This window comes from Tachypleus tridentatus, chromosome 1, assembly GCF_004210375.1.
Source record: "Tachypleus tridentatus isolate NWPU-2018 chromosome 1, ASM421037v1, whole genome shotgun sequence".
NCBI lineage: Eukaryota > Metazoa > Arthropoda > Merostomata > Xiphosura > Limulidae > Tachypleus > Tachypleus tridentatus.
In genome coordinates this window covers 89,025,322-89,040,474 of record NC_134825.1, presented here as the reverse complement: position 1 = coordinate 89,040,474, position 15,153 = coordinate 89,025,322, and the positions used below count along the sequence as shown (strand labels likewise).

The 15,153-nt window shown below is 30.9% G+C and overlaps 1 protein-coding gene across 1 annotated transcript in view; it reads right to left on the bottom strand.

The window, feature by feature from the left end:
• Window positions 1-4,420, bottom strand: part of LOC143252221 (uncharacterized) — a 64,062-nt gene extending 59,642 nt beyond the window's left edge. Inside the window, exon 1 of the mRNA XM_076504068.1 lies at window positions 4,239-4,420. The gene's annotated coding sequence lies outside the window, so the exon portion shown is untranslated. The remainder of the gene's footprint in view (window positions 1-4,238) is intronic.
• Window positions 4,421-15,153: the final 10,733 nt, after the last annotated feature.

The window sequence follows — 15,153 nt, the reverse complement described above, 5'->3', positions numbered from 1 at the left end:
TCACCTGTGGCAGGCCGCGCGAGTTTACTAGAAACACAGTCACTGAAGTTTCCATAAATGTTTTCTAATTATTCTGTTTTCTCTTAACAATTATCTAGGTTTTATGAGGATTTATAGTAAAGGAGAAACTATCTAAGTTCTACGATTATCTACGGGTAAAAAAAAAACATTTTCGTAGACCATACAAAACGTGATAATGTGTATCCAACTAGAGTATAGTTTTTGTTGTAAAACTCAAGGTGAAAAAGAATTAATACTCTCTAATATTTAGCAGTCGAATTAATAATAGAAGGGACATGAGCTAAACATAACTATACTGCTTGATGTAGTGTAACGTAAAGTATAAAATATATATACGATCAGTGATAATTTATACTATCACGTGTTATCAGTTATTTGTAGAGAGCACTTTAATATGGTGTTACAAAGTACTTATCATATATACATCTACATGGACACCCAGACACACACACACACATACAGTTAAGAACGATTTTGAATATGCAAACCCGCAAGTCACGTGACAACCACAGTCAATATAAAGTCGAGGGGAAGTAGTATGTATCATAATTATATTTTTGCATTTGTTTGGTGTTTCGTAGATAATGCGATGCCAACGAATATTGATTGCTTTTTGAAATAATTTGTAGCAGTTCCTTCAGACGCAAAAATAACCATACACTTACCTAATAAAGATGAGTTATATTGGGTATTTGAAATTAACAAAAGGGAGATATCCATTGTTTTAAACGGTGTTGGAAAACAAATCGGTACGGATTACCTTAGGGCCAAAGGACTATCCAGACAGCGACCTGCACTTAACCCCAGCCATAATAAGCAAAATGAGGCGTCTTGCAATGGTTGACAATCCGCGAATATAAAGGTCAGTGGCAAAATACTTCCACGTTGTCCAGGCAATAGTAAACATCATATTGTAGAAGAATCTTCTTCTTGAAAAGCGAGACAAGTAACGTTTGTAAAAATTACCTCCGCTGTTCACAACATATCAGTACAACTGTATCACTCTCAAGCAGGTGGTAAATGAAATGGGCACCCATGCTCTTTCATTTAAACACTTATCAGTGAAGCCACTTAAAGCAGCGTCCATGAATGGGTTTCTGTGAGATTTAAGGCACGATCATGTGTTGCTCCTGAATAGTTCACACTGTATCTCGTTATACAAATGAGATTCACAGCATAATAATCTAATTTAATGAATATAATTTTGAATTGAAAATCTCACCTCAATTGTGTTGATAGAAAACTTTTGTGTTTATATGGCTAACAGAATCAGTTGTGTTATAGTTCCCACAAGCTTGTGTTTACAGAATCTGTTGTGTTATAGTTCCCACAAGCTTGTGCTTGGGAAACACAAATATAAGTTTTGTCCTAGGTTACAACTTTATACAGTGTAGAATTAATACGAGTTGACTTGTATTTACGCACAAGTGCTTACTGGATACGTAAAGGATACAGAAGCTACACTTTACAAATACGTGGTGGTAATGGTATTGGGAATTGAACCCGTGATTTTAGCGTTGTAAATTCTTAGAGTTCCCGCTGTACAAGCAGGGGAACTACTTTCTAAGGACTCGTAAGTGAAAGCAAAGTAGGTTGTGTTAAAATACGTGAACCTCGCTACAACTTCTATATCCAGCACCTAAGAGTCCTATCACTCAATACCAGGGCTAATCAGGGCAAATAACTTCAGTACAAAAAATAATCTTTTCTTTGTTGAATTTATATTGTATGTGTTTTCTTATAGCAAAGCCACATCGGGCTATCTAATGGGTTCATCGATGGAAATCGAGCCCTGATTTTAGTGTTGTAAATCTGTAGACTCACCACTGTATTAGTGGGGGACCTGTCATTGTCATGTACAAAATAGAAAGCGTTAACGATTGAAAACATGGATAGATGTACGTGTCAGTCACCAAACATATTATGCACTGAATAATGTTATTAATTTTGGAGATATTGATGGTACATGAATGATTTCTGTATAGTTTACTTCCCGTTGGTTTATCGGTAAATTTAAGGGCTCATACTCTAAAATGCGTGGTTCGATCCCTGTGGTGTGAGCACAACACAGATATGCCATTACACAGATGTATGCTTCACAACCACTAAAACAGTTTATAGTTTTATTTAGACAGTCAGAATCTATGTTCCTTATTTTCATGCAACTATATCATCAGTTCATCGCCGATGTATGTTATTTATGAATTTCCAACTGCACAGAAATGAGATCAGACTCCAAACACGACAGATTCTTGCTGACAGGTGTGCTCATCTTTCTTTTGTAATACAGCAAACAGGACGAATGTTCACGCACTAAGTGCTGTAAACAGGACGAATGTTCACGCACTAAGTGCTGTAATCTTTTGCTTACTAAAAATGCTCAAAATATTTTTTGCTAAAGAAATGAAACTGTCGATTTAACAAATCGTTTTCCGTTTCTAGAGCGTACGTTTTCAAAGTCTGAAAACTTTCAAATATTCACGAAAACATTTCTTGTTTCCGATAATTTCTAGCTTTCTTTAATCCATAGTATATTCACTTGAATTATCTTAAACGTTTAGGTAAGCATTTTCTAAACGCACAGAATATTATATGTGACTGTGATCAGTTATAGAATCACCTACTTTGAATATTTTGATGAGAGATATTCTGGCTACTGTACGGAAATAATGACACCAGGAAGTTTTCGCTGCAAGAATATTTATAATTACACTTTATAAAAGATTCCTTCAGTTTTCTTTGGTGAAAATATATGACTGAAACTCGTTCCAAACTGAAGGCAAGAATCAAAGTTCCTTAACTTAAAGCATTAACATACAAAATTCTTAGAATAAATAACCAACTGGCTAAAGAAGTCATGTAAATTAAGCTCTGGAATAAACCTCAGTTTCATTAAATTGTAAAAGTGAAATAAAATTGAAAAGAAATACACTTGAACCTTACAACGTTGAAATATTGCATTTTTCCCCGTTACAGAATACACTAAACACTTTTAAATTAGTGTACTAATTTTATGTTTACTTCATTTTCGTATGGCTATTGCCTTCGCTGCTATAAAATTTTCTGTCGTATCCAAAGAAATATTTCATATAAACTGAAATTCGAAGCTAATCTGTAATTATAATCTTGAAGATGCCTAATTCTATTGTTTTGATTTGTGTTTTCTGTGATTTGGCAATGAGCTTAAGAAATAGTAAGTCTTAAATTTGTGTTTTTTTTTGTAGATAGTTCGTCGTGTAATTTGGTGCAATAACAAGTAAGTCTTTTTTTCCTTATTTCTTTCTGTGGATTCTATACATTTACTTTACTTTAGAAATACATTGCGACTATGAAAGACATTTATTTTCCTTGAGATAACCTTTAGTTTTGACCTTATACATTCAAACGATCAGCTACAAGTTTATAAGGTTTAAGTAAACTAATTACACAAATCATTTTTAATTGAATGCTATAGTTTCTTTCAAGATAATATATTGTTGCGATATCAATTGCAGTATGTATGGAACATTACTGCGAACCAATAATGTTGGTATATTTGTTTGGTAGTTTGTCAATGTAAATCATTTTATTTATTAATCTATCCTTGAATTATACCCGCTGTCAGTTGTTCTCTCTGGAAACCATAACTGAAAGGGAGTGTTTTGTAATAAAGCTGTTTAACTCTGTGGTTCCTAAAAGCTAAAATTATTTTAAAAAAGGGTTTTTATAGTTTGATGAAAAATAACTGTCTGTGTATAAACTAGTGTTTTAGTATTATGTTTTCGTAGTCAGACTGAGCTATGTAACTATAGAGAATGTTGCATGAATTATTAAAATTACAAAGATTCTTAAGAACAAAAAGAACAAATAAACGAAACCATACTTAACTATCAAGTTAAGAAAGCCTCATAAAGTTTCTAGTGAGAAATTTAGAATGCTACAAGATGTAAAATAATATTATATAGCAAATCCTAGTAAAAATACAAGCTTGTACAAATCAAAGTACACATTAGACCAAATATATATAATGTTTAGAAAACAATACACTTATTTATAGCACCATTCAATTAATAATAGTATTGTCTAACAAAATTAGTATAACACATACTCTTATGTCATTAAAGATTAAGCAGTTTGCTAATTCAGTAAAGTATAGACGTATTTATATCAATCCTTAAGAAAATCTACGTTTTAACACTGATGGTTAAATAACTAACTGAGTTTAAAAAGGTATTTACCTTGTGTAAATTACAACGTGCCAAATGGGCGGAGACAACCAACAATCTTATGTTGGGTATTTTTTTTTCATTTAAGATCAAATTATACAGGAGTGCTGCAGGACCTGGATTACACTCAGCAGTAAAATTATATTTTACTTTATTTTATAAAACACTTTAAGCAAAAAAGGAAAATTAAGTAAGATGCTAAGAATAACGAAATAAAAAATTAATTTTTATCGCTTAACAGTAAGAATTATTAATAACACAGAAGATACTTGTGGTTACTTTCTTAGTAACTCTTGTACTGTCAGGTATTCGGATATTACTAGCTAGGGTCGAGCGACGATCTCCCAGAATTCTTTGCGTCACATATTGCTCCTTTCTCGCTGTGTCAAAGGAGAGAGTAAATCAATATTGAAGCTGGACCACGTGATTTGACAAGATTGCCTTCTTTAGTGAAGTTTGCTGGAATAATAGAAAATATTACACTTCATTTGGCCCAGAAGGTAGCTCATAGCTTAGTGAATTACACCTCAGGAGTTTTGGGATTAACTAATCGTCTAAGAACTACCATTAGAGTGTGTGTATTTTATTTTCATAGCAAAACCGTATCGGGCTGTCAGCTGTGTCCACCGAGGTAAAAACTAACATTAGAAGAGGTTCGTACAAAATATTTGCTCAAGTGCACACTAGTACATATATATATATATATTCATAATGGAAAATTTGTTAGCAAATTTTAACTTTGGGCTGATGGTTTATAAATTAAATTCTTTAATAATGATTGAACACTTTAGTAAATATTGTTTGATAAAATGTCTTCATAATTTATTTTGTTACTTATACATAATTACCTGTGTGAACATAACCTATTTAAAAGAAACATAATACTTTGATATGGAACATATATATATTTAAAATAGTTACAAAAAAAAAGTATGTTGAGAGTATCAGATAAAACAATTTAACCCTTTTAGATTCGATTACCTGTTTTGATTTTATTTGAACATTACTGAATCCAGAATGGACAAACTGAAAGGAATTTGAAACAAATTTGCATGTTGCTTAACATTTTAGGCCTAACTTTTAAGCCTATTCATTTTTAATGGTTCGCTATCTATTAGCGTTTAAACTAGAACTTTTAAGATGAACTGATTTTCCACATTTTTAATTCCTTCAACGGTTTTATTATTATACAGTCCCCCAAAATTGAAGGGATAATATTGAAGTGTTATATATAAATTTTTTTTTAAGTTTGTTTGTTTCAGAATTTTTCAAAGAGATATACTAGTAGGCTATTTGCCACTATAACCACTTCTAGCTTTGAAGTGAAATATTAGAGGGAAACCGAGATAATCAACATCGCCTATTCCCAAATCTTGGGCTACTCTAGTCTAACTGAATAGTGCAGAGCGGAAACGGGTCTCAAATCATGACAGCCTTTTAGAAACGTTTAGTTTGAACGCTTATCATTGAAGAGATTCCTGTGTGTTTTCTTACAGCCAAGCTACTGTGTTCATCAAGGGGAATCGAGCTCCTTATTTTAACGATATAAATCCGAGGACTTTCTGCTGTTAAACCGGGAGCTAATCACTAAATGATTTAGTTTACTACTACAGTTTAACACAAATATTATTTCGTTTCTAGGTATTCTATTTGGTATTATATTCAACAGTACACTTGTGAAAAGAAAGAAGATGAGTTTATCCTGTGTTAGGGTAAAGAAAGTTAGATAGTTAAGGGATCCTCAAGGTTAATAATTGTCAACGACACAAAGTCTGTGATACTCAAGCAACGTTGGATTGTTTTTTACATCATCATTATGTCTTCAAAAACCCAAAATAAGATTTTGATGATAGACTGTACTTCATGTAAGACGTTTTTCATAGACTTATTCTACGTACTTGGAACTTGCTTTAGTACATTACTATGAATTACTTAAAACAAGTTTCATACGTACGGTAAAATATGTTTGTTATTGGTGGCAATCAGGGTGTCACTTTCTGTACGTGAATACATGATTTGTAGGTATAGTTGCAAAAATTCGCGTAGTACCAAAAAAAAACAACAAAAACACAATAAACGACAGAAGTAGAGAAGTCTCTTTGTTTACAATGTACCTATGGGTTAATTATTGTAGAAACACTTTTTAATAAACCTTATTTCAAGTTTTACTTTTTAAAAATAGTAGATCCAAAAAATCTCGTAATCTAATATAGAAGATATTCTATTTAAATTGAAATACTCAAGAAATATGCTTTTAGTAGTTTAAAAAACGACAACAACAAAGTTACAGGACTTTAAGGAATATTACATATATTTTAGAGGGATTGTGAATTATAACAATGAAATTCAACATTTAAGTTGGCAAAATGAGCATTGGATTTCTTTCTATATTTGGTTGGAAAATACTTTAATAACATATCTTAATTATTTTCTACCTAGTTTGCTAGCTGTCGCTAATTTATCAGTGTAAGACTATAGTCATCACTATCCACCAATTCTCTTACCAACGAATAAGGTGATTGACCGTGACATTACTAAACCCCTCGGCTGAAAGGGTGTGCATGTGTGATGTGACAGGGATTCGAACTAGCGACCCTCGGATTGCAAATCAAGCTCCCTAACCACATGGCCATACCGGGTCTGTTGCTTGTTTATTATTGTTTTAAACTTTCAAAACCATAAGTTATGAAAACAAAAATGTTCATTGTTACCTAATTTCCAAAATTTATTTAGTTGGCGTTTATAAGTCCAGTAGATAAGCAATCCTTCTTGATGATATTTATGTTCTTCTAGTAGTGATACCTCAGTAATAAAACCTAAAACGATTTAGAAGCTCTTGATAAATGTGTTGTTACATTACGTTTGCAACTTATCTTAAGTGTCTTAAGTATACGTACCATAATTATTTGTCACACTTGACAATCTTTTTAAGTACCGCTGGGATAATATGGTAAACTTTATATGTAACATTTACTAGTTTGTTTTTGCTTCGTTAAATACTTAAGTGTGTGTTTTCTTATAGCAAAGTCACATTAAGCAATCTGCTGAGTCCACCAAGAGTAATCAAACCCCTGGATTTAGCGTTGTAAATCCGTGACTTACCGCTGTACCAGCTGAGGACAAATACTTAAGATACAGTAAACTTTATATACCCCAGTCACGAGTTTGTTTATTCTTTATTTTACTACGCTAGGTACGCTTGGATGATATGGTAAACTTTATACACAACTGTCACACGTTGTATTTTTCTTTTTTCGTTAAATACACTTGAATGATACAGTAACTTTGTACAATACAGTGACAAGCTGTTTTGTCTTTTGCTACGTTAAATATACTTGAGTGATATACAAGTTTTATACATTACACTCGTAAGTAATTTTTGCTGCTATACACCATCGGTAGACAAAGAAACCATGCGTTTATATAGAAAGTAAGAAATAGTGAACAAAGAAATTATAAATTATATAGAAAATAAGAACTAATTTTAGGGTTTGCAAGAATATCCCATCAAGATTTTGTGAAAAATGAGAGTCAAGAACACTTATGGACAATAAATTATTTGATAATGTTTTATCAAACTAATAGTGAATTAAGTGAACTTAATCGGTCAAGTAATATAAATATATATGTGTTTGGTTACTTTATGTTCACTAAAATGATGTGGTAAACGTTACATACTAGAGTTACAATATATTATTTGCTACATTATATACACTGCAGTAAAATGTTGATATGACTTTACGATTAACATTAGTAGTATAAACAAGAGCGTGTAATTTAAGTGTCTTGTAAATCAAATATATTAAGTAAACCAACCCATTCCAATATATAAATATAAGATACTTAAAAACATCTTGTAAAGCAATGATATTAAATGAACCAAATCATTCAAAAATATTTCAGTAAAATATAAAAAATTGCTCATACCTGTAATGAAGAAAATGCACCCTATTATTCCAGTGTATTGTGATGTAACAAAAGAATAGCTTTCAACTACTATAGTACATAAATTGTACTAAAATAATCCAGTTTATATATTGTGAGTAAAAATGTACTTGTAATCTGATGTATAAAATATATGTATATAAGAATGGCGTAATCGTGTGTTAATAGTGTATAAAATGTACTGTCCTTCTTAATGAACTTTTCTAATATTATCATGGATGAAAGAAGTGTATTGTTATGGCATATTTGTTAAAATATATCGCAGATAAATCTAAATGTTAACATTACACGTATTTAGATATGACTTTTATGCTACAGTCAAAATTTCTTCAATAATGAAAATATAAAAAAAAAAAACGGCCACTGTTGAATTACGGTTAAAAGACTGCTTGCATCATAGGATTAAGTAAAACACAAGCCATTTACAGTAACTTTATAAAATGATCTTTACGGCCTTGTCATCAAAATAATCATAGAACTAAAATACATTTATCAAATGTAAAACCAGATTTTTTTGTCTCGGATACTGAAGAATCTTTACTCATAGATCCTAATTTTGAATTAGAGATAAAGAACTTAGTCGACAACAACCATGAACAACATTTGAGCTAATGGTGTCTGATGAAATTGAGGGATTTGACTTGTGCTCTCACAGTTCTCCCAAGGCATCAAAGAACGAATTGCCTTTTTGCAGCAACGAGCCACGAACCATGAGTCCTCAGATTCGTAGTCCGATCACACTAATCTTACTACCTATTCTAAACCCATTACTTCTTTTGTAATTTGTGTAATTTTAGTTTCTTATCGTACTTTTTTATGCTAAAAGCGTGAAAGTGTCTTTAAGTTAAACAGTTGGGAGAAACTTATATACGTATTTTGGTGTTAAAGTTAAAATAATGTCCTATGATCAAAGCTACAAAAAAACTAAACAGTTTGTACTGAACAAAATTTAATCTTAGTTTCAATTCAACTTTCGAAAAGCTTTTAATTAAAAGTATTAATCATTGAAGCTTATTCAATGGATCGAGTGAAATCCATTCACATCTCATGACTGCTGCCATCAGTTAAACAACATCTACATAGACGTATAATTAACTTAGCGAAATAACAAGATTATCGTTATAAACTTTAAGTTTTACTTGTAAACCTCAGTTTCTTATGGTTATGAAATGGATGACTTTTTCCACGATATTTTGTATCCTGTGTCAGTTAGAGAGGAAGATCCTTGTCTCTGTTTACATCTATTAGAAGACGTATAATGTATATCATGATTAACATTGACAATATGTACAGTAGCTCTTGTAATATAAGATCATTTTTATTACAACATATAAAATTTGAAAGAAACTATAGAGATATATAATCTCAATTATTGAAGAAACAGGAGCTTTGACATTTTGTAAGATTCAAGATTAATTACGAGGCACATTTATGTTTATATTCTGAATTATTTAATGTAATATTATGACTTTAATCATCGTTTTATTAGGTAACCTGTTACTAAGAGCTTAGAGGTTTCATCTTTCTTTCTAGACTTCCTAGAATTCCAGCTTGAATAAAGTTTATATAAATTGAGTAAAAACTTTGAAAATAATCCTCTAATGCTGCGAATGTAGAAAAATTGGTTCATGATTGAAGACGGAAGAAAGGGCAAACCTATGGAGAATAAAAATACAATTTATAGAGGGAGCTCAAATATCTGTAACAAAAACAAGTTAGATGATGACATTATTGCAACAGCCTAACTTGAAGTTATGGCTGATAACTGTTTTGTTTTTTGTCTCTGATTAGAAATTTTAATATGTAAAGTGAAACTTGTTTTTTGACTTCATTCATTTGTTTTAATAGTCCTACCTTCTAAACAGCAAGTTTTATGTTTTTTATTCTCATGAAACTACATTTTTATGTGTTTCATAATATCTGAGTTGTGTTATGCACAAATAATGAAATATTGACGTTTCTTTATTGGTTAAACCCTTTTCGACTTCTAAGTATAAATCTCACAGATTTGAACTAGGCTGCGTCATAGAAACTTATGAAAGAGTATAATTTATGTATCTTAAAAACGATTGTACTTAAGCTCATAAAAATAGGTACATATTACAACAGTAAATCTGAGGAATTTCTCAATAACTGCGGTACTTAAAGTTCTTTTAGGTAGGATTAGAGTAAGTTAATCCATAAGACCTTTTGCCCCCTTTTTTAGTAGTAATATTTTGTGCGCTAGCAATACCAAGCTTGAGAGGCGCGTATACCTGATTCGATTTTATTACTCATTAGGTTCTCAACCACTCTACACTTAAATTCAAATTATTTTAGGCAGGATTAGAGTAAATTAATCTCTGAGACCTTAGACGTGGTCTAATATATATATCGAAAAGGTTTGACCTCCAGAGTCCAAAATTGTAATTAGATCTTGAATCGGTCAAGTTATAGCACAGATATAAACTAAACGTTTGTATTTGATAAACAAATAAACAAATCAAAGCCATTCTATGAGCAGCTATGCCACTACTAAAAAAGGTAATTGGTAAGAAAAACTTACGTCCACATTGAAGTCGATACGAACATTGAAAATAACCACTTTGTACACTGATATCTACTTTGTTAAATATATCGTTTTATCAGTAAATGACCATGAAAACCAAAAATGTCTGAAACGAAGTGGTGTTTGCCTCCAGGAGCGTCATGAGTGTAAAAAAAAAGAATAAATTATACTCATGAATAGGAAATCAAGAAAAATTATAAATCTTTACACCTCTAAAAAGGTTTCTGTCTGAAGGTAACGCAATTTAATGAAAGCAAAATCAATTATACTAATATTTTATTTTCGTATACATTTTCATTGTGCATTTACCAGAAGCAAAAGGATAAAAACTAACGAAAAGTAACTTACCGGTTATGAAAAGCTGTAAGTAGGTGAAAAAAAAACAAAGTTAACACGTTTTGAAACAGAGATCTCGACACAATGGTGTCAGATTATTTTTACCTCCCATGTAAAGGACATAAACAAAACTCAGTATGAACAATAGAAAAACACTAAGAAGCTTATAAAACATATTTTTTCATCTCAGAATGTTAAAATGACGTAATTATTAAGGTTCTATGATGAATATATTAAATCCATTATTTGGAGTAAAACAAGCTTCTAATTGAAATTCTAAAAACAACAACAACATGGATTTATAAAATACTTTCATATGATCTGGAAAATCGGGTTACTGATATTTACTTTAAAAAATCCTTAAAATTAATCAACAGCAACGTTAAATAAACTTCTTTACCCAATACTGTCAGATATTTACCTAGATATACTATATTCTGCTATTTTCTACATTATTTATTTTGTTTGTTTGAAAACAGTTAACAGGATTAATTACTTGTTTTTATATTTACAAGATAAATGTTGTTGTCATTTAAAGACACTTAATTTTAATTGTCTATAATGCAAACAAAGTTTTTCATTTGCAAATTATACCAGAATCTGTATGAAGTAAAAATCCATAAATAACACAGAAAATAGTGAATGGTATTTACATGTGATTTGATCCTTTACTTTTTATGTGTTTGTACGGGTGTTGAATTAATGTGTTTACCTATATTTGTACAGTAGTGAATTAGTACTACAGAAATTTAAAGTAACATTCAATGTCTTCATGATCAACATGAAAAAATATATTAAGTTTAACTGAAATAAATGAAAATATTTTAAATGAGCTTGCAGTTTTCTCAAAGATCATAATTATTTCTTGTTATTTTGGTCATTAGAGTTCTCTGTTTTCATATTTTCAAGTTAATGTTATTATATTAGCGAATGTAAATGGTTTTGTAAATTATGATTTGATGTAGGTTTCTAATTAATGTGCTTTAATGCTCCGTTCAAATACATTCAAAATATTAACCTAATTTTAATTTAATACATAGTCAATTAAAATGTTATATTCAAGTTTACATGGAATTTTAACTAAGTTTGTGTTTTTGATCAATATCATTAAACATCCAAAATCTGATATCAGTTAGTATATTTTCAGTATTAAATTAATTATTTATGTAGATTATTCATGATAAAAGTGTGTGTTTGAAAATATAGGACTTCTAGGGGACTACTAAACACTAATACCCGGAGACTACTAAAATCTGATACCCAGAGGCTGTTAAGTCATCTAAGTAAATATAATATGAAAGTATGTTTGAAAATATAGGACCGTCAGGAATTCCCAGGCTGCCAAATTTAAAGTAGGACAATAGATTTGGAAGCTGATCTCACATAAGGGAAGGTGCTGACTACAGGAACCAAAAAGCATATTTGAAATGTTACCATATTATCTATTGAACTGTCGTACTTTAGGGGTGCTAGACCTCCTAAAAGAGAAACACGTCTTCAATGGGAATGAGTCGTCTAGTATTTCAGGAATCACTAGGTGTTATAAACATCTTTAAGGAACATCAGGTCATATGGTAAAGGATAATAAAGGTCTCGGATTTATCAAACTATCTAAGGCAAGAGAGCACCTTCAAGGTCGTTAGGTCACACAATGGACGGTAGTATCTTCAGAAAGCCTTATGTAAATTTGGTGAATGTAATAACTTCAAGAGTCATCAAGTTATCTATAAAAAGGTTGTCAAAACATTTAGAAAATAAAATGTTTAGTGAGTTGTCAATATACTTTAAATGTTTTACAAAATATCTGAAAATTTTAATCTTTAACAATGATTAACACTCTAGTTAAGACATTACTTTTAGGTTTGGTCATTTTTATTCTACTATCTGTTTCATTTTATACGTTATTATTATTTATGCCAATATCTTTACTTCTAAAAAAATAGAGTTTTCAACAACGATAAATAGTGTTACATCATTTCAAAATCTGCATTCTAATGAATAAGATTAAATCTTTTCACCTGAATCCAGCTTTCATATTATTGTGGCTCTCTAGCTAGCACAGTATATCCATCGATTAGCCTTTAATTTAACGTGCGATAACGCAGGAATGAACATAACAAATTACTCTTAACTTTACCTCAGCATATACAGAAAAGATAAACTTTTTCGTCAAATTTCTGTGAATGTCAGCCAAGTTCTGTCAAACAGTTCTACAGATAAAAGATATCTGCCAGTTTCAGTACTCAGGTCTTTATCCATCATATACTTGGAGCAAGGTAACATTATCATAGGTATATCATCAACTCTTTTGGGCTAGATGTATAGATGTGCACTTTGAGTACCGAATAGAAGCCCAGTGGTATGCATTTAAAATGACGTGTTTCTATCAATAAAAATGAATCATCCTAAAACTTTATTTGCTTATATTGCAGTAACTTGGTTCAAACACTGAGCAGTAAAAATATTTATGCCACGAGAACCTTACTGTACTTAAGATAAAAAGAGGAGAGTTTCTTCTGCGTTCCAAACTCTGGATAGAAACCCTAACTTTTCGTGTGTATGATTACTAATAGTAATTACAATGGTATGAATAAGATCTACACACTATGTTCACGTTTCATATTTTCAACATCGGATGACGCTACAAAATTAGTACATTAATGAATGTGGCACGTTATTAATTATTAATAAACATTAATACCATACTTAAACACTACGATCGCAACCATGATTTCCTATGTTAGCATGGCGAACAAATCTACCAATAATGAATTTACCATCATTCCATTATCTACCATGTCTTTCCTATATGTTAGGGAACTACTATTGACTAGTATCTTTTTACCATAATTCCCCCAGTGGTACAGCGGTATTTCCGCGGACTTAATGTTGCTAGAAACTTGGTTTTGATACCCGTGGTGGACAGACCACAGATGATCCTTTGTGTAGCTTTGTGCTTAACAATAAACATCAACAATTATTTTTTAATAATTATTTTTTTTAACTTATAGTGGTTTTTTTCTATGACTACAGAAACGAATTTAAATAAAGGTTTTTTTTCCCCAACTAACACAAATTTAATCTTTTTTTCAAAATATTTATTTACTGGTTCATTAAAAATGGCAACTGTTTAACATGCATAATATAATTTTTTTACATGATATCAGCACTTTTTATAATGAGCACGTTCTCATGTATTGTAAGCTTTAACTTATAATGTACTGGGTAGCCTTCGGTGGCTCAGCTGTAGGTTTGAGATCCCAGACATGGATAAAGTAGAGATAGCCTATTGTACAGCTTTGTGTTAAATTACACTGAAATAGTAAATTGTTAACATTAATAACTCAATTACTGAAACTGAATATTTATAAAAACCGGATAATTAAAACAAATATATTCATCGTAACGCTATCGTTGTGATGTGAGTTATTTTAACAAATAACACACTATTAGTGTGGCTTAGATTAAGCTAAAGTGTTAAGTTAGATGTAAAAAACATTAGTTCCTGTTGAGAAAAGTGATAAAGTGTTCGGCTTTGGTTAGCCTCCAGGAAATTAGGGTATTACAGCACTCTAAGTTATTAGAAAAAAGTATTGGAGAGAGTGACAGCCTTTCTAAATTCAACAGTATGGAGACAACAAAAACCACTAAAGTTATGAAATATACTATATAATCTTACTAAGGTCAAGAAGAGATGGACCTAATAATCAGTGATGTCGAGAAAACCCACTTGTAGAGAAAAATATATATGTAAAAACGGTTGTTTTGGGTTAAGAGATGACCTATTCGACGTAAGTATTAGAGGGGAATGAAAAATACAGGAGTTCCACGAAAAGGAAGGAGGTAAACAGGTGTGAAAAAAAGTAAATGAATAAACACAGAAAGGCAAAGAAATAAAGTAATATGTTGTTAGTAAAAAACGAATTTTTTTAATTTATATATTATTGACTGTAGTAATAGTCAGCAGTTTGTTATATTCGATAAGTATAAGATAGACAAAAGTATAGCGTAAATAATGTTGATGGGCATAAGAATGGAAAGCGAAGTACAATTATAACACAATCTCTAACTTAATGGTTTCTAATTTTGAAATTTGTA